At 41.2% G+C, this 27,341-nt stretch overlaps 1 protein-coding gene across 1 annotated transcript in view; it reads left to right on the forward strand.

Annotated features, from left to right (window-relative positions):
* The window catches only part of mnx2b (motor neuron and pancreas homeobox 2b), a 51,335-nt gene that overhangs the window by 18,688 nt on the left and 5,306 nt on the right, over positions 1 to 27,341 (forward strand). The window lies entirely within an intron of this gene.

Consider the following 27,341-nt stretch of genomic DNA (forward strand, 5'->3'; position numbering starts at 1 on the left):
GATTGCTGTCCCCTGGCGGGGGATGGGGGGAGTGGTGGTGGGGAGGAGAGGGAAGGTGAAACCAAGAGAAAGAATGTCCCCTTCTCCCTTGCAGCAACTCGAGACCCTGTTCTGATCATCTGTCAAGGCGTTAAAACGTAATAAAACATTAAAAAATAATATTGTTACCTCCCTGTGTGCTATCTGCATTTAACTTGTTTGCACTTTGAACGCAATCATGGGCAGCAAGAGTGTCAAGATTGCCGTGTGGGAGAGGTTGGGATCTATCTAAGCATTAAGTGCAATTCCCCAGGGTCCGCAAATTCAAGAGGGAAGACCTTGACAGAATTTGACAGAACATACGCCTAGAATCTCACAGCACAGAAGAAGGCCATTTGGCCCATTGTGCCTGTGCCAGCTCTTTGAAAGAGCTATCCAATTAGTCCCACTCCCTGCTTCTCTTTCTCCATAGCCCTGCAAATTTTTCCATTTCCAGTATTTATCCAATTCCCTTTTGAAAGTTACTATTCAATCTGCTTCAACCGTCCTGTCAGGCAGCACATTCCAGATCACAACAATTCACTGTGTTTAAAAAAATCCCTTCATCTCTCCCACTAATATCCTTCAAAAAAGCAAATCTGCCGTCCTTACCCAGTTTGGCCTACATGTGACTCCAGACCCACAGCAAAGCAGTTCACTCTTATTCTCTGAAATTGCCGAGCAAGACATTCAGTTGTATTCAAGAAGGCAGCTCACCACCACTTTCAAAAGGACAATTAGGGATGAGCAATAAATGCTTTTACCAATTACCTTAAAGTGTCCTCTGGCTACTGTCCTTCCCGCTAGTGAAAACAGTTTCCCTTATTTACTCGATCAAAACCCTTCAGATGCCTTATAGAGAAATCCAGGAGTGTTGTTGAGCAATCTATTCATACATGTATGTCGGTTTAACAGGCGCATGCAGTAATTTGAGTTTCAGTTCCATGGAATGCAGTGGGCAAGCGATGCCATACATGCACAGGGACTGATTCCCCCCACCCCCCCCCCAGGCCAAGGTCAATGTTGGAAAGGGTGAAGTGTTCAGTGGGTCTGTGCTGGGTCTGCCTTCAAATTAAATCTCTTTTCAATATAACCAGGGCTCCTCCAATTTGAATAATAGGGTCAAAGTCCTGGAACTCCCTTCCCAACAGCACTGTGGGTGTACGTACCCCACATGGACAGCAGTGGTTCAAGAAGGCAGCTCACCACCACCTTCTTAAGGGCAATTATGGATGGGCAATAAATGCTGGCCTGGCCAGCAACGCCCACATCCCATGAATGAATAAAAAATAAATAAAAACAGGAAATGCTGGAAACACTCAGCAGGTTTGGCAGCATCTGTGGAGAGACAAACGGAGTTAACGTTTCAAAGAACAAAGAACAGCACAGCACAGGAACAGGCCATTCGGCCCCCCAAGCCTGCGCCGATCTTGATGCCTGCCTAAATTAAAACCTTCTGCACTTCCGGGGACCGTATCCCTCTATTCCCATCCTATTCATGTATTTTCATCTAATCAGATCAATGACATTTCATCAGAACCCATCAGAATAACTCCTCTGATGAAAGGTAATTGACCTGAAATGTTAACTCTGTTTCTCTCTAGAATGACACTAGCTGATCTTCTGAGTATTTCCAGCAGTTTCTGTTTTTATTTTACTGTATTGCATTTGCAAACAACAACTTTCATTCATATAGCACCTTGAATATAGAATTTATATAAACAGGCCAATCAGCCCAGCTGGTCTATGTTGGTATTTATGCTCCATAGAAGCCTACTCCCACCCTACTTCATCTAACCCTATCAGGATATTCTTCTATTTCTTTCTTCCTCATGCTCCCCCTTAAGTATATCTATGCTGTTCACCTCATCCACTCCTCATGATAGCGAGTTCCACATTCTAAACACTCACTGGGTATAGAAGTTTCTCCTGAATTTCTTATTGGATTTATTGGTGACTATCTTATAATTGTGCCCTCTAGTTCTGGCCTCTCCTACAAGTGGAAACATTCTCTCTACATCTACCCTGTTAAACCCCTGCATAATTATTAAAACTTCTATCAGGTCACCCCTCAACCTTCTCTTTTCTAGAGAAAAGAGCTCCAGCCTGCAATAACTCTGATAACCCATGTAAAAGACATTTTCTTTGGTATAATTTATCTAACCCTGTCAACCTACCCTCTTATTCCTTTCTTCCTCATGTGCTTAACTAACTTCTCCTTAAATGCATTTAGCTATTCACCACAACCAGTCCTTGTGGTAGTGAGTTCTAAATTCTCACCAAGCTCTGGATAAAGTAATCTTTAACGTAGTAAAACATGAGCGTGCACAACGGTTTTTGCTCAAAATAAACGTTGTAACCGGCAACCTTGAAATTGACATGAATACAAATCAATATTGGTTATCACTTTCGTCCGATATAAACGACTGCCCTTTTTAACATGGAGGCTTTAAGTGATGGCGACTGTACTGCATTCTATGCATTGAAGTGATGCAAAAATGGTCTTACGCTGATGCACAGATTGCACTCTAGCTGACCCATTGTTCAACACATGGAAAAATCCTATGTGCTTCATGCCAAATATTGCATGACCCAAGCTGGAGAGGTTGAATGGTCTTCCCTTGGTCCTATGACACTTTGTTAGGTTTGGAAGCAGCAGGAGAATGTGTAATCTGTAACATGATGATGCACTCAACAAGATGATATAGCAAAATTAACCGGTTAATTTTGGTACAGTTAATCTGACTCATGTCAACAATTTCCATGGCCCTTGTCACTGTGCATCGCAGTGTTTTCTGGCTTGGGTCCTGAAATCTTGCATTAAAAAAAGGCCCAGAGACAGTTGTTGCTGAATGGGTCTGAGCAACAATATATCAGCTGCTTCAACAAATCATTTGGCCCAGTCATTGTGTCTGCTGCTACAAATTTCTTTTGATCTCTGCTTTAGTGAAAGATAAAATAAACTTTAGAAAGAACTAATATGAAAGAGCTTGTAACACAAGAGAGGCAGGAAGTCTACTGGAGCAAGCTTGACATAGCAGTCAATCCTTTTCTCATTGTTGGTCCCTTTATATTACAAAGCTGTAGTTGGCAGGAGGACAACCTTGCAGCTACTATCTAACTTACAACCCTCTGCAATCTCTGCACTCCTCCAATTCTAGCCTCTTGTGTGTTAATTGTATAATAATATGTTTAATTATATGCAGGTGGTGGGCATTAACTGGGGATTCACTTGTCCCCTAGAAATGGGCACAAGTTGTTGGGTTAGGAGCTGCATGCTTGTGCTGTGTAACTCTGTAAATAAATGCTTATAAAAGTGTGTAAAGATTAGCTCCAGTTCTATCCTTCATCACTTTCTGGAACGTAACACGGCTGCCTAAAGGTGAAGATTGGAAACCAAGAAAAAAATTCAGACAGAAAACTACAATCCTAGTGGCCATTGTGGAGAATAGCAGAAAGCAAGTTTAAATTGTTGGGTATGATTACCCTCTGATGTTCTTATGGTTTGAACTATATGATCAGTAGAAGAATGAAGTGGACAACAGATTACATTCCTACCAAAGAGGAAACAAGACATGGCTTTGGCATTGTCACTTCCTACAAGTAAAATCAGAAGTATTTTGTGACCATCAGTTGGATAGTGATGAAGATTTGGACCCTCTATTAGAGTTCTTGGATGAAATCTACAAGAAAATTGATCTATTAAACTTTGATAGACTTTGGAAAACAGATATTCTATGGAGGAATATATTATAGACTTTAACAGATTGTATAAAAATACTGATGAAATTCAATTTAGGGATCCCTGGATCAGTACTAACATTTTAATAGCTGGATTTTGCTAAGGTGTCTCATATGGACAGGCTACTAGTTTTAATTGGTTCAGTTCTTGGAGAGGGTGACCCTGTTGGATCAGATATCTGCTGCCTTGAAAACATTCATGGGGAAACAGTCATTTCCTTCATCCTTCATGGATCAAATGGGACAGTCCATGGTGACACAATGAATAGAGGACTCAATGATTGTCAGATTTCAAAATGGTGCAGATACTGGATGCAGGCATCAATATGTATATATATTTATATATCATTATACAGGGGAGGTGGTGCAGTAATGGTAATCTCACTGTACTAGTAATCCAGAGCCCAGGCTAATGCTTTTGGGTCATGGGTTCGAATCCCACCATGGCAAATGGTGAATTTGAATACAATTAAAAAATCTGAAATTAAGAAGCTGGTCTAATGATGACCATGAAGCCATTGTCAATTGTTGTAAAGACCCATCTGGTTCATTAATGTCCTTTAGGGAAGGAAATCTGCTGTCCTTACCTGTTCTGGCCTACATGTGACTCCAGACCCACAGCAATGTGGTTGACTCTTAAATGCCCTCTGAAATGGCCTAGCAAGCCACTCAGTTCAAGGGCAATTAGGGATGGGCAACAAATGCTGGCCTAGCCAGCGATGCCCATATCCCCCAAACAACAAATAAAAAAATACAATGGAAGGATTAAAGACATGCAGAATGTCAATGAAATCACCTTTAAAAAATCTGGTTCTTACAGCAGAGGACAGAATTGCAACAACAATAATAGGTGAATGAATCCTAGGAATCCGCAAGGAACAGTTAATAGACGCCTCTGGTGTGACTCAAAGTATCATTATGCAGTGAACGGCCCAAAGCTGAGAGGCAGGGTCCTTGAAATGACACATGACAAAGAGAATTCTGAGAAAGAGGATGAAGATAACAAACAAATTATACTGGTCACAAGGAGTTTTAATCCTGTGGTGAATGTATTTGTTGCAGAATCCTTTAACTGTGCAGTACTAGACAGTTGTTGCACTTCAAAAGTATGTAGAACAGATTGGTTAAAATATTATCTTGATTCACTAAGTAGTGAGGGTTGACTCAGGGAATATAAAAGTACTACTTGCTTTAGGTTTGGTGATTCCAACACATTGAGGTCACTAAAGAGAGTTGTAATTCCATGTAAAATAGCTGGAGTAAGCCATTTTGTAACTACTGATGTCATCTCTAGTGAGATGCCGATGTTGTTGAGTAAACCTTTATGAAAAAGGCACAGATGAAATTTGACATGGAGCATGATAAGAAAATTATTTTTGGAAAATCAGTGAATCTGCAGTTTACCCAGTTGATCATTATTGTATCCCTTTAACAAAACCTGATGTTTCTCATCAAAGTGTTAGACAAGTATTAATGGTATCAGGTTATAAGAATCAGAGAGAAAAAAAAAACAAACTGCCTTAAAGTTACATTGACAATTTGCTCAAAAGGTTAAAAATCCTGCTAAAAGATGCAGGATGAAGAGTATGGGCTGAATTTTATCCTTCTGATGGCGTGGGCCGGAAGGTGGGGAGAGAATCCGCCATTACCACAGGAGGCCCTGTAGCATCGAAGAAGGACAGCTAAGTTGGGGTCACCAGGGCCATTCAGACAGGCCCAGATGAAGGGGTTAGGTGTGAGTTGGTGAGGGCGGGGTGTTGTCTTCCCAGCGGGGTGCTCTAGGGGCCCTAGATTGCCCCCACTGGAGGGACACCCCCCCCGAATCCCACCTGCCAGCTTCTCCACATGGTGGCAGGCTCCTCCATTTCCCTCAAAATTGAGGTGGAGGCAGGAAGAGGTCGCTAAGTGGTCATTAATTGGCCAGTTAAGGGCCCCAATTGGCCTGAGGTGGGAAGGCTGTCCTTGGTTTTCACCACCCCATGGGCAACGTTTGGAACGGCACCCCTGCCATTTTGCTTGCCCCCACCCCCCTCCCCACCTCCCGCCCGCCCCCCCCCCCCCCCCCCCGCCTCTGTGCCTGCCTCCAAGGGCAGAATAAAGGCTAATAGAAGAGATTAGTGAGAAGTGTGAAATCTCTAAAAAGTTTTGGAAGGCACTGCCCCATCCTATTGTAAGTCTTCTAATGACCCGTGACTTTAACAAGGTAGCTGCAATGGATCTAAAGGTATGGGACAAAGACAGAAATATTTTCATTCTGCATATTGTAGACCTAGAGACCATATTTAGTCATTCCACAATAATTCTTAGTCAGAACAAGAGGGTTATTATAGACAAAATAATAAGAGAAGTGGGTGGGGACTGGACTTCGGGCACCCGTGAAGTTTCTGACAGATGATGGAGGGGAATTTGCCAATGATGAGTTCAGAGACATGTGAAAACAAAAACATGATGGTCATGAATATCGGAACTGAAAGTCCATTTTTGCATTGAAAGGAATCATGCAGTTCATGCAAAGCATTTACTCCAGATGGTTGGAGGATATAGTCATTATCAATTAGCAAAATCCTAAATTGCTTTCTCTGCTGTGTGATAGTCCTCCTGCTCAAGAAGGTACTGCAATTTCTGCACAATTGAATGTTTTACAGCTTTCATGAAGGCTGAGGATTTGGAGAAAATTAGGAGAGCACTGAATCATCGTATAAGACCTTCTGAGACAGAATTTAATTCAGGAGATTTGGTGTACTATAAAATAGAGTGTCAAAGGGAATGGAATGGCCCTGGTAAGGTAATAGGTCATGATGGTAAGACAGTTCCCATCAAACATGGCAATCAAACTGTTACAACAGACATAAAAGTGCGAGTTTTGGCTGTAGTTTGAATAGATTACACAATTAAATAAAGGCCACAGAGCAGTCTCAGTGTCCTCATGATAGTGAAGATTTGGTGGCAACCAATAAACTTGAGGATAAACTAACAAGAGAGGCAAAACAAAGGGAATTAGATAGTTGGAGAGAGTTTGGTGTTTATTCTGAAGTACCAGATAAGGGGCAACCAGCTACGTCACATAGAACAAAGAACAGTACAGCACAGGAACAGGTCATTTAGCCCTCCAAGCCTGCGCCGATCTTGATGCCTGCCTAAACTAAAACCTTCTGCACTTCCGGGGTCCGTATCCCTCTATTCCCATCCTATTCATGTATTTGTCAAGATGCCTCTTAAACGTCTCTATGGTACCTGCTTCCACCACCTCCCCCGGCAGCAAGTTCCAGGCACTCACCACCCTCTGTGTCAACAACTTGCCTCGCACATCCCCTCTAAACTTTGCCCCTCTCACCGTAAACCTATGTCCCCTAGTAACTGACTCTTCCACCCTGGGAAAAAGTTTCTGACTATCCACTCTGTCCATGCCACTTATAACTTTGTAAACCTCTATCATGTCGCCCCTCCACCTCCGTCGTTCCAGTGAAAACAATCCGAGTTTATCCAACCTCTCCTCATAGCTAATGCCCTCCAGACCAGGCAACATCCTGGTAAACCTCTTCTATACCCTCTCCAAAGCCTCCACGTCCTTCTGGTAGTGTGGCGACCAGAATTACACGCAATATTCTAAGTGTGGCCTAACTAAAGTTCTGTACAGCTGCAGCATGACTTGCCAATTTTTATACTCTATGCCCCGACCGATGAAGGCAAGCATGCCGTATGCCTTCTTGACTACCTTATCCACCTGCGTTGCCACTTTCAGTGACCTGTGGACCTGTACACCCAGATCTCTCTGCCTGTCAATACTCTGAAGGGTTCTGCCATTTACTGTATTCTTCCCACCTGCATTAGACCTTCCAAAATGCATTACCTCACATTTGTCCGGATTAAACTCCATCTGCCATTTCTCCGCCCAAGTTTCCAACCAATCTATATCCTGCTGTATCCTCTGACAATCCTCATCACTGTCCGCAACTCCACCAACCTTTGTGTCGTCCACAAACTTACTAATCAGACCAGCTACATTTTCCTCCAAATCATTTATATATACTACAAAGAGCAAAGGTCCCAGCACTGATCCCTGCGGAACACCACTAGTCACATCCGTCCATTCAGAAAAGCACCCTTCCACTGCTACCCTCTGTCTCCTATGACCGAGCCAGTCATAAAACGATTTGTACTGAAAAAGTCCTTGCGGATGGAATTTATAAGACTAAAGCAAAGCTAGTTGCTAGGGATTTTGAAGAGAAACTAGGCGACACAGATGTTAAAGTGGACTCTCCCACAGCTGGAAAAGTAATATTGAAAATCGTTTTAGCTCTTTTGACTACATATTCATGGGAGTGTAGATCAATCGACATAAAAGCTGCGTTTCTACAGGATGATACTTTCAGAGAGATGTGTTTCTGAAACTGCCCAAACAGACAGCAGATGCAGAAGGAATACTATGGAAACTAATGCATCTATGGCTTGAATCATGCTTCCAGAGTGTGGTAGTTTTTGTAAGACCATTTTGCTGAAAACAGCTTGTGTTCAACTAAAAGCAGATCCTGCAATGTTTTATTGGGTTCGCAAGGGGAAACTTTCCGGTATCTTCATAATGTATGTTGATGATTTCTTATGGAGTGGCAATTTGAGAAATGTGTTATTAATAAGATTAAAATAGAATTTAAAATTGGGAGTCAGGCTTGTGGGGCTTTTCAATATATTGGTTTAGCTATTAGGTTTGGAATAACTTTAAAATCAACAATCCTATTTAGAGAGTGTTACTCCCAGCCTGGTTAATCATACTAGGTTCTTACAGAAAATGTTATATCTAAAGAAAAGACAGAGCAATTGCAAAGTTTAATTGGTCAGTTGAACTGGTTGGGCACTCAGACTAGACCAGATGCTAGTTTTGATGTTGAATTTAAGTGCTATGATGAAACACCCTGAAGTCAAGATGTTTTATGGGCAATTAAGACATTAAAAAAATTAAATCAGCAGAAATGCGTACTTAAGTTTCCATCCTTAGGTGACCCAAAGAACATGAAACTAGTCATTTTTAGTGATTCTTCAAATGCCAATCTTCCTGATGGGTATTCTATTTCAACTGGTTTCGTAATATTTCTTATGGGTGAAAATGAAGAATGTTGTCCTTTAGCTTGAGAAGCTGAGAAAATAAAAAGGTTTGTTAAAAGTACTTTGGCTGCTGAAACAATGGCTCTTGTGGAGATAGTGGATATGGCATTGCATTTCTCAAAATTTGAAGTGAGTTTCTGCAAAATGGGTGTACTGAAGACAGTATACCCATTGTATGTTTTGTATATAATCATTCACTTGTAAAGTAATGTACACTCTACGAAAAGTGTGAGCGAGAAAAAGTTACGGATTGACCTGTCTGGCCTGAAACAAATGCTGGAGCGAAAGGAAATCTCTAAAATTAAATAGGTGGATGCAAGTCATTAACTGTCTGTTTACAAAAAGAAATGGAAGTACAAAGAAATTGTTAGGGGTCCTAGAGGAAGGGCATCTCGCAATGTAATGCTTTGTACAAAATATGCAGGTTTTTCCTTTAAATTTTGGTTGTATTTTTAAACTCTAATTTTGATTTAAGAGAAAGGAATCTGTGAATTGTATATTAATTGTGTTTAATTGTATGCCGGTGGTAGGTATTAACTGGGGATTCACTTGTGCCCCTATTCATAGACACAAACTAAAACTGTGGTTGTTGAGTTAGGAGATGTATGTTTGTAATGTGTAACAGTAAATAAATGCTTATAAAAGTGTGTAAAGATTGTCTCCAGTTCTATCCTTCACAAATTGGCTTTCTGGAATAAAACATTACGCATCCCCGATTTCCATCGCTCCACAATTGGCAACCGTGCCTTCAGCTGCTTTGGACCTGAAATTCTGAAATTCCTTCCCTAAACCTTCCTTTAAGATACGCCATAAAATCTACCTCTTTGACCAAGATTATGTCACTTGTCCTAATGTCTCCTTGTATGGTTTTGTGTCAATTATTTGATAATGCTCCTGTGAAGCATTCTGGGACTTTCCACGATGTTAAATCCGCTATATAAATGCAACTTGTTGTTGCAAGGAGCTGAGAACGACCTCAGCAGATGATCTTTTGATGGTCCTTCAGAGGCTGTAATACGATTGTCTGGAAATTAACGAGTTGACGTTTACACTGGCAATATGTTTTGAGTTGCTGTCAATTTGTTGAGACTGCCTCTGCAGGCCCAGGATGTATATCTTTGATTTTCCTTGACCCAGCCATGTCTTTTGTTTCAGCCATGGCTTAGTTGGTAGCACTCTTGCCATTGAGTTACAAGATTAGGCATTGAAGTCCCACTCCAGAGACTTGAACATAAAATCTAGGCCCAGTACTCCCAGTGCCAGTCCTGAGGGTGTGCTGCAATGTTGGAGGTGCCGTGTTTCAGATAAGATGTTAGACTGGGGCCCCATGTACCCTTTTAAGAGGAATTTAAAGATCCCATAGCCACTATTTTGAAGGAGAGCAGGGAAGTTCTGTCTGATATCCTGGCCAACGTTTAACCTCAACCAACATCACTAAAAACTGGTCATTATCACATTGCTGTTTGTGGGACCTTGCTGCGCACAAATTGACCACCATTTTTCCTACAGTACAACAGTGACTCCACTTCAAAAAATTAAAATGCTTTGGGAGGTCCTGAGATCATGAAAGGTGCTATATAAATGCAAATCTTTCCTTCTTCTTTCCTATCCCTTGACACTGGGGAGGACCAAAAATCAGAACACAACATTGCATTCCAAGCTTTTAATCAACCATAAGCGTGCAAATTTGCACTTGCTCAGTTGCGCCAATGGAAAGAATTTGCAATTATGTAGCACCTTATTTCATCTCTGAGAAATCTCCTAAAATGTCCCGAATATGTCATGAATTTCATTGAATGCAGTTGCTGTTAGGCGGCAAACACGGAAGCTAATTTGTGCAGTGTTGGTCCCACATACAGTTGCTTGATCAATTGCTTTGTGCACTGTTGGTTGAGATAGTGCTGGAGAAATCTTTAGCAAAGACCTGAATCATCAGGACCAGGAAGGCAAGTCTTCAGTTTAGTGCTACCTCTGATAATGCAGCACTCCCTCAGTGCACTGAAATTAAATAAAAATATGAAAGGCATAGGTAAGCGGGCTATTTAACACAGACAAAACTCAGGGACACAATTCCAAAACACAAACATTGAGTGAGATCAGAAGAGAATTTTTAACCACAGAATAATTGGGCATGTGGAACAAGCTCCAGCAACTGAATCAATACTTGCCAAGAAAGGAAACGAGGCTTGTAGATATATTAATAGATTCACATGGGGATTAGGAAGAGACAATAACCTTGTGCGAATGAGGGGATGGGGAGGAGGATGGGGGCAGGGAGGAAACTATGGCTGAGCCCCTCATACATGCAGTGTGGCAACCTTGAAGGTGTCAGTGGCCTATTCTTGTGTTACTATGAAGTCTGCCCTGGTGAATTGGAGTCTAGAATGCCAGGAGTCCCAGCACATTGTGGACCCAATTCAAGATGAAGCTGTTCTCAAATATAAACAGGGTGGAGGGTGGGCGGGTGAAGGAGAGGTTAATGTAATTTAGAATGGAAGTCAAGTGGCAGTTGTATGCAGGTGGTTGTTAGGTTAGGAGGTGTATGTTTGCAATGTGTAACTCTGTAAATGAATATAAAAGTTTGTAAAGATTGGCTCCAGTTCTATCCTTCACCAACTGGCTTTCTGGAAGAGAACACCAGTATCCGCAAGGCAAGCCACTAACAAATATTGTGAATTAAAAGTTCCTTGTAATATAGACATTAATTTAGCAAAAGTCAGTACTCATAGGAAAGTAGCCTGGTATTACGAGGCAAAGTCATGCTCTGAAAAAATGGGCAATTTTATACAAGCCTTCAATAGACAAATGGGTATTTTCTTTCTTGTTTTCAATCCCTCCAAGCCCTCCCAACCTCTGTAGCCTACTTCAGCCCTATAACCCTCCACCACCTCTGGGCTCCTCCAATTCTGGTCTCTTGTGCAACCCTGTTTTCATCACTCTACAATTGCTGACTGTGCCTTCAGTCACCTAGGCCATAAGAGCTGGAATTCCCTCCCTAAAGCCCCCCCCACCCCACCACCTGCCTCTTCTCTACCTCCCTCGCTCCTCCATTAACACCCTCCTTAAAACCTCTCTGCCTCTCAACCTCCCTCATTGTTCCTTTAAGACTCTCCTTAAAACAAAGAACAAAGAACAGTACAGCACAGGAACAGGCCATTCGGCCCTCCAAGCCTGCGCCAATCTTGATGCCTGCTTAAACTAAAACCTTCTGCACTTCCGGGGACCGTATCCCTCTATTCCCATCCTATTCATGTATTTGTCAAGATGCCTCTTAAACGTCGCTATCGTACCTGCTTCCACCACCTCCCCCTGCAGCAGGTTCCAGGCACTCACCACCCTCTGTGTAAAGAATTTGCCTCACACATCCCCTCGGAACTTTGCCCCTCTCACCTTAAACCTATGCCCCCTAGTAACTGACTCTTCCACCCTGGGAAAAAGCTTCTGACTATCCACTCTGTCCATGCCGCTCATAACTTTGTAAACCTCTATCATGTCGCCCCTCCACCTCCGTTGTTCCAGTGAAACCAATCCAAGTTTATCCAACCTCTCCTCATAGCTAATGCCCTCCAGACCAGGCAACATCCTAGTAAAGCTCTTCTGTACCCTCTCCAAAGCCCCCACGTCCTTCTGGTAGTGTGGCGACCAGATTTGCACGCAATATTCTAAGTGTGGCCTAACTAAAGTTCTGTACAGCAACCTACCTCTTCGTCCAAATTTTGGGATCACCTCTCTGAATATCTCCTTATGTGGCTTGGCGTCAAATTTTTGTTTGATAATCACTCCTGTGAATTATCTTAGGAGGTTTATACTGCATTAAAGGTGCTATGTTAGTGCAAGGTGTTGATATTGTGAGTATTAAACATGTTGCCATTTAGCCGTTGCTGACTGGTGTTATGTGAGTCATGTGAATTCAAATCCCACCATGGCAGTTTGTGAATTGCATTCAGTTAATGAAATAAATCTGGAAAAAAAAGCTAGTATCAGGAATGGTGACAATGAAGCTATTGGATTGCTGTCAAAATCCATCTGGTTCACTATTGTCCTTCACAGGGAAGGAAACCTGCCATCCTTACCCAGTCTGGCCTATATGTGACTCCAGGCCCACAGCAATGTGGTTGATTCTTACCTGCCCTGTGAAATGTTCTAACATGGCACAAAGGCTGCTCACCACCACATTCTCAAGGGCAACTACGAATGGGCAATAAATGCTAGCCTTGCCAGCGATGCCCACAACCCATGAATAAATTTTTAAAAAACTTGGGCCTGGTTATTCTGAAGGTCTTGAGACCAATGTTCAGAGTTCCTTTCCATTGACAATAAATGCATACAGTGCAATGACAGGCATAGTCCAATTTACCTATAGGTGGGCAGTGGGAGAAAGTTTGTGGATGTTTTCTTTCAGGAATGAAATAGATCTGGGTGGAATCTATGACAGAGTATATTGTAGATGGAGAGTGGACCAATGGACTGAATGCTTTTACATCCCTCCCTGTTTTCAACAATTTAACCTGGATTTAAACAAAAACAACTGTGACCATTTATTCAAATCTCATTGATCATTATAAACTATTGTACTGGGTAATGCTTATAGTGGGACTGTTTACTTTCCATAAAATACAGTGACCACGTGATCTCTATATCATAGTGATTATCTAATCTCTGGACAATAGTGACTGTCTAATTTGTATAACAGTGACCGTCTAATCTCTGTATAATAGTGACTGTCCAACCTCTGTATAATAGTGTCTGTCTAATCTCCATATAATAGTGACTGTTTAATCCCAATAAAATAGTGACTGTCTAATGTCTGTATAATGGTTTCTGTCTAATCTCCACATAATAGTGACTGTCTAATCTCTGTATAATAGTGACTGTCTAATGTCTGTATAATAGTTTCTGTCTAATCTCCACATAATAGTGACTGTCTAATCTCTGTATAATAGTGTCTGTCTAATCTCCATATAATAGTGACTGTCTAATGTCTGTATAATAGTTTCTGTCTAATCTCCACATAATAGTGACTGTCTAATCTCTGTATAATAGTGTCTGTCTAATCTCCACATAATAGTGACTGTCTAATGTCTGTATAATAGTTTCTGTCTAATCTCCATATAATAGTGATTGTCTAATATCTGTAGAATAGTGTCTGTCTAATCTCCATATAATAGTGACTGCCTTATCTCTGTATAAAAGCGTCTGTCTAATCTCCATATAATAGTGACTGTTTAATCCCAATAAAATAGTGACTGTCTAATGTCTGTATAATGGTTTCTGTCTAATCTCCACATAATAGTGACTGTCTAATCTCTGTATAATAGTGACTGTCTAATGTCTGTATAATAGTTTCTGTCTAATCTCCACATAATAGTGACTGTCTAATCTCTGTATAATAGTGTCTGTCTAATCTCCATATAATAGTGACTGTCTAATGTCTGTATAATAGTTTCTGTCTAATCTCCACATAATAGTGACTGTCTAATCTCTGTATAATAGTGTCTGTCTAATCTCCACATAATAGTGACTGTCTAATGTCTGTATAATAGTTTCTGTCTAATCTCCATATAATAGTGATTGTCTAATATCTGTAGAATAGTGTCTGTCTAATCTCCATATAATAGTGACTGCCTTATCTCTGTATAAAAGCGTCTGTCTAATCTCCATATAATAGTGACTGCCTAATCTCCTATATTAGTGACTGTCTAATCTCCTATATTAGTGACTGTCTAATCTCCATATATTAGTGACTGTTTAATCCCAATAAAATAGTGACTGTCTAATGTCTGTATAATAGTTTCTGTCTAATCTCCACATAATAGTGATTGTCTAATATCTGTAGAATAGTGTCTGTCTAATCTCCATACAATTGGGACTGTCTTATCTCTGTATAAAAGTGTCTGTCTAATCTCCATATAATAGTGACTGCCTAATCTCCTATATTAGTGACTGTCTAATCTCCTATATTAGTGACTGTCTAATCTCTGTATAATAGTGACTGTCTAATCTCCTATATTAGTGACTATCTAATCTCTGTATAATAGTGTCTGTCTAATCTCCATATAATAGTGATTGTCTAATCTCCTATATTAGTGACTGTCTAATCTCCTATATTAGTGCCTATCTAATGTCTGTATAATAGTGTCTGTCTAATCTCCATATAATAGTGACTGTCTAATCTCTTATAATAGTGACTGTCTAATCTCCATATAATAGTGTCTGTCTAATCTCCTATATTAGTGACTGTCTAACCACTGACCACCTCCAGGCGCGTATCCATTGTCTCTCGAGATAAGGAGGCCCAAAAGAAAGAAAGAATCTCTGTATAATAGTGTCTGTCTAATCTCTATATAATAGTGATTGTCTAATCTCCTATATTAGTGACTGTCTAATCTCCTATATTAGTGCCTGTCTAATGTCTGTATAATAGTGTCTGTCTAATCTCCATATAATAGTGATTGTCTAATCTCCTATATTAGTGACTGTCTAATCTCCATATAATAGTGATTGTCTAATCTCCTATATTAGTGACTGTCTAATCTCCTATATTAGTGCCTGTCTAATGTCTGTATAATAGTGTCTGTCTAATCTCCATATAATAGTGACTGTCTAATCTCTTATAATAGTGTCTGTCTAATCTCCATATAATAGTGATTGTCTAATCTCCTATATTAGTGACTGTCTAATCTCCTATATTAGTGCCTGTCTAATGTCTGTATAATAGTGTCTGTCTAATCTCCATATAATAGTGACTGTCTAATCTCTTATAATAGTGACTGTCTAATCTCCATATAATAGTGTCTGTCTAATCTCCATATAATAGTGACTGTCTAATCTCCTCTATTAGTGACTGTCTAATCTCCTATATTAGTGACTGTTTAATCTCTGTATAATAGTGACTGTCTAATCTCCTATATTAGTGACTATCTAATCTCTGTATAATAGTGTCTGTCTAATCTCCATATAATAGTGATTGTCTAATCTCCTATATTAGTGCCTGTCTAATGTCTGTATAATAGTGTCTGTCTAATCTCCATATAATAGTGACTGTCTAATCTCTTATAATAGTGACTGTCTAATCTCCATATAATAGTGATTGTCTAATCTCCTATATTAGTGACTGTCTAATCTCCTATATTAGTGCCTGTCTAATGTCTGTATAATAGTGTCTGTCTAATCTCCATATAATAGTGACTGTCTAATCTCTTATAATAGTGTCTGTCTAATCTCCATATAATAGTGATTGTCTAATCTCCTATATTAGTGATTGTCTAATCTCCTATATTAGTGACTGTCTAATGTCTGTATAATAGTGCCTGTCTAATGTCTGTATAATAGTGTCAGTCTAATCTCCATATAATAGTGACTGTCTAATCTCTTATAATAGTGACTGTCTAATCTCCATATAATAGTGTCTGTCTAATCTCCATATAATAGTGACTGTCTAATCTCCTCTATTAGTGACTGTCTAATCTCCTATATTAGTGACTGTTTAATCTCTGTATAATAGTGACTGTCTAATCTCTGTATAATAGTGACTGTCCAACCTCTGTATAATAGTGACTGTCTGATCTCCATATATTAGTGACAGTTTAATCCCAATATAATAGTGACAGTCTAATCTCCACATAATAGTGACTGTCTAATCTCTTATAATAGTGACTGTCTAATCTCCATATAATAGTGTCTGTCTAATCTCCTATATTAGTGACTGTCCAACCTCTGTATAATAGTGTCTGTCTAATCTCCATATATTAGTGACTGTTTAATCCCAATATAATAGTGACAGTCTAATCTCCACATAATAGTGACTGTCTAATCTCTTATAATAGTGACTGTCAAATCTCCATATAATAGTGTCTGTCTAATCTCCTATATTAGTGACTGTCCAACCTCTGTATAATAGTGTCTGTCTAATCTCCATATATTAGTGACTGTTTAATCCCAATATAATAGTGACAGTCTAATCTCCACATAATAGTGACTGTCTAATCTCTTATAATAGTGACTGTCTAATCTCCATATAATAGTGTCTGTCTGATCTCCATATATTAGTGACTGTTTAATCCCAATATAATAGTGACAGTCTAATCTCCATATATTAGTGACTGTTTAATCCCAATATAATAGTGTCTGTCTAATCTCCATATATTAGTGACTGTTTAATCCCAATATAATAGTGACAGTCTAATCTCCATATATTAGTGACTGTTTAATCCCAATATAATAGTGACAGTCTAATCTCCATATATTAGTGACTGTTTAATCCCAATATAATAGTGACAGTCTAATATCCATATATTAGTGACTGTTTAATCCCAATATAATAGTGACAGTCTAATCTCCATATATTAGTGACTGTTTAATCCCAATATAATAGTGACAGTCTAATCTCCACATAATAGTGACTGTCTAATCTCTGTATAATAGTGACTGTCTAATCTCCATATATTAGTGACTGTTTAATCCCAATATAATAGTGACAGTCTAATCTCCATATATTAGTGACTGTTTAATCCCAATATAATAGTGACAGTCTAATCTCCATATATTAGTGACTGTTTAATCCCAATATAATAGTGACAGTCTAATCTCCATATATTAGTGACTGTTTAATCCCAATATAATAGTGACAGTCTAATCTCCATATATTAGTGACTGTTTAATCCCAATATAATAGTGACAGTCTAATATCCATATATTAGTGACTGTTTAATCCCAATATAATAGTGACAGTCTAATCTCCATATATTAGTGACTGTTTAATCCCAATATAATAGTGACAGTCTAATCTCCACATAATAGTGACTGTCTAATCTCTTATAATAGTGACTGTCTAATCTCCATATAATAGTGTCTGTCTGATCTCCTATATTAGTGACTGTCCAACCTCTGTATAATAGTGTCTGTCTAATCTCCATATATTAGTGACTGTCTAATCCCAATATAATAGTGACTGTCTAATATCTCTATAATAGTACCTGTCTAACCTCCTATATTAGTGACTGTCTTATCTCTGTATAATAGTGTTGGTCTAATCTCCTATATTAGTGACTGTCTAATCCCAATATAATAGTGACTGTCTAATATCTCTATAATAGTACCTGTCTAACCTCCTATATTAGTGACTGTCTAATCTCTGTATAATAGTTCTGATGAAGGGTCACTGACCTGAAATGTTAACTCTGCTTCTCTCTCCACAGATGCTGCCAGGCCTGCTGAGTATTTCCAGCATTTCTTGTATACATTTCAGATTTCCAGCATCTGCCGTATTTTGCTTTTATTACTCTGTATAATAATGATTGTCTAATCTCTGTATAATAGTGGCTATCTAATCTCTGTATAATTTTTTTTATTTGTTCGTGGAATGTGGGCATCGGTTAGCATTTATTGCCCTTCCCTAAATGCCCTTGAGAAGGTGGTGGCGAGCTGCCTTCTTGAACCATTTCAGTCCTTGGGATCTTGATACACCAACAGTGCTGTTCGGAAGGGAGTTCCAGGATTTTGATCCAGCAACAGTGAAAGGATGGTAATATAGTTCCATCAGGATGGTGTGTGGCTTGGAAGGGAACTTGCAGGTGGTGGTGTTCCCATGCACCTGCTGCCCTTGTCTCTCTAGGTGGTAGAGGTTGTGGATTTGGAAGGTGCTGTTGAAGGAGCCTTGGTGAGTTGCTGCAGTGTGTCTTGTAGATGGTACACACTGCTGCCGCTGTGCGTCGGTGGTGCAGGGAGTGAATGTTGAAGGTGGTAAATGGAGTGCCAATCAAGTGGGCTGCTTTGTCCTGGATGGTGTCGAGCTTCTTGAGTGTTGTTGGAGCTGCACCCATCCAGGCAAATGGGGAGTATTCCATCACACTCCTGACTTGTACCTTGTAGATGGTGGACACATTGGGAGGACAGGAGATGCAGAATTCCCTGCCTCTGACCTGCTCTTGTAGCCACAGTATTTATGTGGCTGGTCCTGTTCAATTTCTGGTCAATAGTAATATCCAGGATGCTGATAGTGGGGGAATTCAGAGATGGTAGTGAACGTGAAGGGGAGATGGTTACATTCTCTCTTGTTGGAGATGGTCATTGCCTGGCATTTGTGTGGTGCAAATGTTACTTGCCACTTATCAACCCAAGCCTGGATGTAGTCCAGGTCTTGCTACATCTGGACACGGGCTGCTTCAGTATCTGAAGAGTCGCGAATAGTGCTGAACATTGTGCAGTGATCAGCAAACATCCCTACTTCTGACTTTACGATGGAGGGAAGGTCATTGATGAAGCAGCTGAAGATGGTTGGGCCTAGGACACTACGCTGAGGAACTCCTGCAGTGATGTCCTGGCACCGAGATGATTGACCTCCAACAACCACAACCATCTTCCTTTGTGCTAGATATGACTCCAACCAGCGGAGAATTTTCCCCCTGATTCCCATTGAGTTTTGCTAGGGTTCCTTGATGTCATACTCGGTCAAATGCTGCCTTGATGTCACCTCTGGAGTGATTGTCTAATCTCTATAATAGTGACTGTGTAATCTCTAATCTCTGTGATACAGTGACTGCCTAATCTCTGCATAGTAGTGACTGTCTGATCCCTGGTACTGTTACTATCTAATCGCCAGCGTATAGTAATTGAAGTCCCTAATAGAAACTCCGCCACTTATGCTGCCCTTAGTTTTAGCGGGTAAACACTTAGACCAGCTAATAGCGAACTAGAGGTTGCCATTCCCATATATATCAATCACAAATTGATGATTTATAAGCTCCAGTTATTTTGGGCAAACTCAGGTTTTCAAGCAGTTGTCCAATCAGTTCATCACAACTTGTTAAACTGTGACTTGGCTACTTATGTTTGCAACTGTTAATCAGGCCCCAGTGCAAGAGTGCCCTTTCTAACATAAGAGGTTGTCAGTGCATTCTGGATGTAATTGGCATAGTCAACTACAAAGTAAAGTAACCTGTTAGGGTTTCACTCTCCAGTTCACTTAGCGGGAAAACTGTGTTAGCATCAACCCTGGGAATAGGCAGAAAAGTGGAGTTGAGGACATTGGAGTAGGCCTGAAGGGCCATATGTCCTACTCAAGCTTCTATTTCCTATATGCTTAATACAGCAAAGTAATGGAAGATGTAATCAACAGTGCTATCAAGCACTATTTAAACAGCAACAACCTGCTCACTGATGCTCAGTTTGGGTTACACCAGGGCCACTCGGCTCCTGACCGCATTACAGCCTTGGTCCAAACATGAACAAAAGAGCTGAATTCCAGAGGTGAGGTGAGAGTGACTGCCCTTTGCTGCAGGAGTTCCTCAGCATAGTGTCCTAGGCCCAACCATCATCAGCTGCTGCATCAATGACCTTCCCTCCATCATAAGGTCAGAAGTGGGAATATTCACTGATCATTGTACAATATTCAGCACCATCCGCAATTCCTCAGGTACTGAAGTAGTCTGTGTCCATATGCAGCCAGACCTGGACAGTATTCAGGCTTGGACTGATAAGTGGTAAGTAACATTCATGCCACACAAGTGCCAGGCAATGACCACCGGCAACAAGAGAGAATCTAACCATCTCCCCTAGACATTCAACAGCATTGCCATCGCTGAATCCCCCACTATCAATATTGACCAGAAACTGAACTGGAGCAGCCACATAAATACTGTGGATACAAGAGAAGGTCAGAGGCTGGCAATTCCGTAGCAAGCACCTCATGTCCTGACTCCCCAAAGCCTGTCCATCATCTACAAGGCTCAAGTCAGGAGTATGGTGGAATACTCTCTACTTGCCTGGACGAGTGCAGCTCCAACAAGACTCAGGAAGCTCGACCACCATCCACGACAAAGCAGCCTGCTTAATTGGCACCCCATCCACCACCTTCAACATTCACTCCCTCCACCACTGATGCACAGTAGCAGTAGTGTGTACCATCTACAAGATGCACTGCAGCAAAGCACCAAGGCTCTTTCCACGCACCTTCCAAACCCTCGACTTCTTCCACCTGGAAGGACAAGGACAGCAGACGTGTGGGAACACGACCATCTGCCAGTTGCCCTTCAAGCCACACACCATCCTAATGTGGAAATATATCACTGTTCCTTCACTGTCACGGGATCAAAATCCTGGAACTCCCTTCCTAACAGCACTGTGGGTATACCCGCACCAGATGGACTGCAGCGGTTCAAGAAGGCAGCTCACCACCACCTTCTCAAGGGCAATTAGGGATGGGCAATAAATGCTGGCCTTGCCAGTGGCGCCCACATCCCATGAAACAAATATAAAAAATATTCAATGTAACTGGTGGGGACTATATACAGTGGCTGCTTTCTATTTTATCCAGTGACTAGTATCACACAGTTTAGATTTTCGAAATAATACTGCAAGATTTTTACCAGGAGTAGAAAATAAAAATAGAACTTGCATTTTTTAGTGTTTCTCATGACCTCAGGACATTCCAAAGTGCCTTAGAAGTACCTTTTGAAGTGTAGCCACAGTTGTAATGGAGGAAACACAGCAGCCAATTTTCACACAGCAAGATCCCACAAACAGCAATGAGATAAATAACCAGATCATCTGTTTCTTTTGTTATGTTGGTTGTGGGATAATTATCAATACTTCTTTGAAATATTGCCATGGGATCTTTTCCATCCACTTGAGAGAACAGACGAGGCCTCAGTTTAATGTCTCATCCAAAAAACCCCACCTTCAACAGCACAGCACTGCCTCACTGCTGCACTGGGCGTGTCAGCCTAGATTATGTGCTCCAGTCTTGTTGGGATTTGAACCCACCACCTTCAGATGGGAAAGTGCTGCCTATGAGCCACACAATAACTATTGTTGGAGGCAGTGGACTTTCTCAATCGAATGGTCAGTTATGTTTCTGGGTTCTTTCACCCTTTAGATATTTCCGACTTCTATATTTTAGGCTTTGCTTGTAGCTGAGCCTTCACTCCCTAAATCTTCAGATATGTTTCACTTGCCCTCATATCTAGGTACAATTCATTGTGCATCTGGGTAAGGAACAGTAAATCTTCTATAGGATTATTCAGCTACAAGTTCTATCCCGTGTTTCAATGGATCTTCATTGAGAGGTGCAGAACAACATTGACCCTAGAACTTATTTAGCTCTATTTATAACAGTTTATATAGGCTTTACATACCAATTACATTTATCCAACAGTAAATGAACAAGTTAAGCATAGGCAAGACTGAAGCCATCGTCTTCTCTTTAGTCTGCACCAAAAACTCTGCTTTCTCATCCTCCTCCCCAACCACTGGCTCAGGTTGATCCGGACTGTTTGCAACCTCTATTTGATCCCAAGCTGAGTTTCTGACCCCCTGCACCCCCATTTCCTCACCATCACAAAGACCACCTCCTTCTACCTTCAAAATCATGAATGGTTTTGATGGAGTAAATAAGGAGAAACAGTTTCCAGTGGCAGAAAGGTCAGTAATAAGAGGACACAGATTTAGGTAATTGGCAAAAGAACCACAGGCCCCATGAGGAAAACATTTTTGACACAGCAAGTTGTGATCTGAATCTGGAAGCAGATTCAATAGTAACTTTCAAAGGGAATTGGATACATACTTGGATTGGAAAAATTTGCAGGGCTACGGGGATAGAACTGGGGAGTGAGACTAATTGAACAGCTCTTTCATAGAGATGGCACAGGCATGATGGACCGAATGGCCTGCCTCTGATCTGTTTAATTTGATTCTATGATAACTTCATGTTTATCAAACAAAACCCTACATTTATATCATGCCTTTCACATCCATACTACATCCCAAAGTGCTTCACAGCAAATGAAGTACTATCAAAGTGAAGTCATTGTTTAAAGTGAGAAAATACACCAGTCAATTTGTGCACAGCAAGATCCCACAAACAGCAATGATTTTGGTGGTGTTGGTTGGATAAATGTTGCCAAGGACACTAAGGGAACTCCTCTGTTCTTCTCCAAACCATCTCATGGGATCTACTATATCCACCTGAGCAGGTAGATGGGGGTCTATATACACAAAGATTATTCAACTATGCTAGCACCTCATAGAATCAAAAATAATAAATAGTTCGAATACTTAACTATGACAATAATTACTTTTTTTTAACATCGTTGTGTTTTAATCCTTCACTCACAAACCATGCAAGTTGTCTGGTTTAATCTTAGTCTCTAGGTTCTTTCTTAGTTCTGGTTTGATAACTTCGCTTCAAAGACGACAAATCAATCTAACATATTTTTGCAAAATGCCAGTTAATAGATATCCATGAAAATAATAACTGGAGTGAAGCAATTATTTAAAAAAAACTGTATATTAAATTCAACCAGCTGCCAAATGGACATGTACTGGAACAAATGACACAATGTCCTGTACATCCTCTGCATCATTCACCACACTATTGACAGCCTATGTGCTCGTGCCTTGAACCTATGCTTCTCCTCTCCAAAGCTACCTTCTCCTTTAAAACCAACCTCAAAACCCCACCTCCTTCACCAAGCTATTAGTCAGTCTTCCTCATCTTTCCTTCCTTGCTCAGTGTCCATTATACCTCTTTGAAGCATATTGGGACATTACAGGCAATATGTAAATGCATGCTGCTATTGTTGTTGACATATTTCTATTCAACTGAGCGAACAGCTCAGTGAGCGACTTAAGCAATCTTTGGAACATTTTATGCAGTTAAGCTAGGACATGATCTCTATGGATGAAGGCGGTTTTTAGCATTATTTGTATCATTACATAAATGAGAGAGTCAATACCAAACTAAAACTCAGATTAAAAATGTTTTGAGGACTTGAGCACATCAAGCTGGCAATTGAGTGCAGTACTGAGGGAGTGCTGCATTGTCGGAGGTGCTATCTTTCAGATGAGACATTAAACTGAGGTCCTGTGTTCCTTCTCAGGTGGACAGAAAAGATCCCATGTCACTATTCCAAAGAACAGCAGGGGAGTTCTCCCTAGTGTGCTGGCCAATAGTTATCCCTTAATCAACATCACTAAAAAAACAGATGATCTGGCCATTAGCTCATTGCTGTTTGTGGGAGCTTGCTGTGCACAAATTGGCTGCCATGTTTCCTACATTACAACAGTGGCGACTCTTCAAAAAGTACTTCATTGGCTGTCAGGTGCTTCGGGATATCCTGAGGTCAAGAAAGGCGTTATATAAATGCAAGTCTTGTCTTTTCAATCTCTCTGCGAAACACACTTTTGGGTAACTTATTCCTCTCCTAGCACTGTACATCCTGACAATTGTCCTAAACTAGCTGGACCCACCTCTAACCATAGATTGTGATTTTGTACCTGTAGATCCACTAGCACTCACTGCCAGCAAACACCTATGAGATTACCTCCTGGTGCTCGATTGTGGTGGTACACATAAATTACTGTCGTGGGAGTCAGTTGCCATTGATCGCCAGAGCTGGCGGGCAGCCATAAAGGCGGGGCTAAAGAGTGGCGAGTCAAAGAGACTTAGCAGTTGTCAGGTAAAAAGACAGACGTGCAAGGGGAGAGCCAACTGTGTAACAGCCCCGACAACCAATTTCATCTGCAGCACCTGTGGAAGAGTCTGTCACTCTAGAATTGGCCTTTATAGCCACTCCAGGCGCTGCTTCACAAACCACTGACCACCTCCAGGCGCTTACCCATTGTCTCTCGAGACAAGGAGGCCAGAGAAGAAGAAGAAGAAGAAGAAGAAGAAGACTGTGGTGTAGCTTTGATCCTAACAGCCAGAGAAAGAAATAAAGAAACAAAAAAAATAAAGAAACCTTTCATTTGTTCATACCTGCGACAGCCAGTGTGTGCTCACAGCACCACCTAGTGCTCATATGATTAATATCTATTTAAATTAATGGTACCTGTACTGTTGCTTATAAACCAATTCTTCCTTTTAAAAAAAATCTCCCTGTAGATCCCTCTCCGCTGGTCTCCCACATGCTAATCCTTTCTGTCTCTCCATTCTCTGGGATCCATCTTTATCCTTGGCCTCATTTAAACTAGGGAGGTGAGCTGCAGGGAGCTAAACAGGCCTCCCCTGGTGCAACTCGCTGCCTTGAGGCCAGAGCAACCCCCTGCAAGGTAAGTTACAGGGTGGGGAGTCTGCAGTGTTTGGAGGAGTGGAGAGGTTTGTGATCATAGAGACTGGAGGTGTGGGGAGGGGGGCAGTGGGGGGAGAGGTGGGGATTTCCCAGGCCAGCAGCAGCCCAGATGATTTTTGTGGGACCTACACTCATGCTCCTCCGAGGCCTACAAAAATCATTCCCCCCCTACCCCCCCCCCCCCCTCCCCTCCCTTATCTGTTGGCCAGGCCTCTTCGGTTCCACTGCCCATGGGACCAGTCGGAGTGAGCACAGCTCAGGTTCCAATCTTAAATGGCAATTCGAGGGTCCTAGTTACATCACAAAACTCCAACTTCTAAATTAAAAGGGGTCACTCCTCTTAAACAGAAAGATTTAAAGGGCCCAATTTTAACCCATTCAAAACCCACCCATTTGCACAGAGTTAAAATCAGGACCAAAACATTCAATGGTTACACACGTCTCATAATATTTTATGATCTTCAAATCTACGGGCCATAAAAATAAATGACTATCAGAAATAAATTGAATACAGGATTCAGGAGAAATGTGTGAAGGAAGGACACTGAATTAATTTAAGATCCAGTAACAGGAGATGGCAGAGTTGGTATTCCAGAAGGATGAGACCAAATGAGCCAAAGAATATCTTTCAGTCAACTTCTCTCGTGTTGTACAAAACATTCTAAATGCCCCAGCAAATGAAAATTAGTCCTTAGCATGAGTTTCAGCTTCTTCACAACCAAACCACACAAGACGCCATAAAACCTATCTTGTTCTTTAAAAAAAAACACAACTTTACGCCAATCAATATTTTCCCTCCAATTTTCTTTCTCTAATTCCTCGAAAGCACTGATTCATGGAAGTTCCCCGAATGTCTGGCTGCTTTCTGGTAACTCACCCAAGTGCTGTTCTACATTGAGTGTCGGCTGGCTATTCAACTGTGGATGGCGTCACATCAGACATCTGGGGGAGCCCTGGCCGATTTTGTCCCCTCCACCTCAGCTGCTCTCCCTTAATGTGTGTGAATTGATCTGCCCCAACCATCAGCCTAGCTGGTCTGTATGCTTTAACTACTCACCTGAGTATTGACAGGAAGGATGTTCTTGCTATAGAGGGAGTGCAGCGAAGGTTTACCAGACTGGTTCCTGGGATGGCGGGACTGACGTATGCGGAGAGATTGAGTCAGTTAGGATTATATTCACTGCAGTTCAGAAGAGTGAGGGGGGATCTCATAGAAACCTATAAAATTCTAACAGGACTTGACAGGGTAGATGCAAGAAGGATGTTCCCGATGATGGGGGAGTCCAGAACCAGGGGTCATAGTCTAAGGATACGGGGTAAACCTTTCAGGACTGAGATGAGGAGAGATTTCTTCACCCAGAGAGCGGTGAGCCTGTGGAATTCGCTACCACAGAAAGCAGTTGAGGCCGAAACATTGTATGTTTTCAAGAAGGAGTTAGATATAGCTCTTGGGGTGAAAGGGATCAAAGGATATGGGGGGGAAAGTGGGAACAGGCTACTAAGTTGGATGATCAGCCATGATTGTAATGAATGGCGGAGCGGGCTCGAAGGGCCGTATGGCCTACTCCTGCTCCTATTTTCTATGTTTCTAATCAACTGAACATAAGCTTTAAACAGAATACAACCTGGTAGCAGGTGATAATCCCCTTGGTGCCTCTCTTCCCTTTCCAGTACTGACACTCCAGTGCACTACTGACGGAATGCTGCACTGTTAGAGGGCAATAAAGAGTGTGGGACTGGAGTCACATATAGGTCCAGACCAGGTAAGGGTAACAGGTTTTCTTCCCAAAAGGGACATTAGCGAATCAGTTAGGTTTTTATAACTTTCAGATAACTTCATGGCCACTTTAGCTATCATTTTTACTTAGATTCAATTTGGTAAGGTGGGGTTATGACTTCAGGTCCCTGGACTGCTGGCTCAGCAACATAACCACTACCCTACCATGCCTAATGTATTATAGTGTTAGAAGCAGATTGTGCATGGTCTGATGTACACAGTACAGACCCAAACTGAGCTGCTGTTGATGTTGCTCTTTCTTTGGCCATTGTCCTTTTTGCGGATTTGGCTCAGTGGGTAGCACTCTCTCTCTGAGTCAGAACATTGTGGATTCAAATCCTACCCCAGAGCCTTCAGCACAAAATTCAGGCTGAGGGAGTGCTGCACTGTCAGAGATGCCATCTTTCAGATCAGATGTTAAAATGAGGGCCTGTCTGCACTCTCAATGTGAGAAAATCCTGTGTGTTACTCAAAGAAGAGCACATGGAGTCATCACTGGTGTTGTGTTCATCCCTCAACATTACGACAGCAGATTATCACATTGTTGTTTGTGGGATCTTACTGTGTGCAAATTGGCTGCTGTATTTCCTACATTACAACAGTGTCTACACTTCAAAAGTTTTTCATTGGTCAGTAAC

The sequence above is a fragment of the Heterodontus francisci genome, chromosome 7 (genome assembly GCF_036365525.1).
Source record: "Heterodontus francisci isolate sHetFra1 chromosome 7, sHetFra1.hap1, whole genome shotgun sequence".
NCBI lineage: Eukaryota > Metazoa > Chordata > Chondrichthyes > Heterodontiformes > Heterodontidae > Heterodontus > Heterodontus francisci.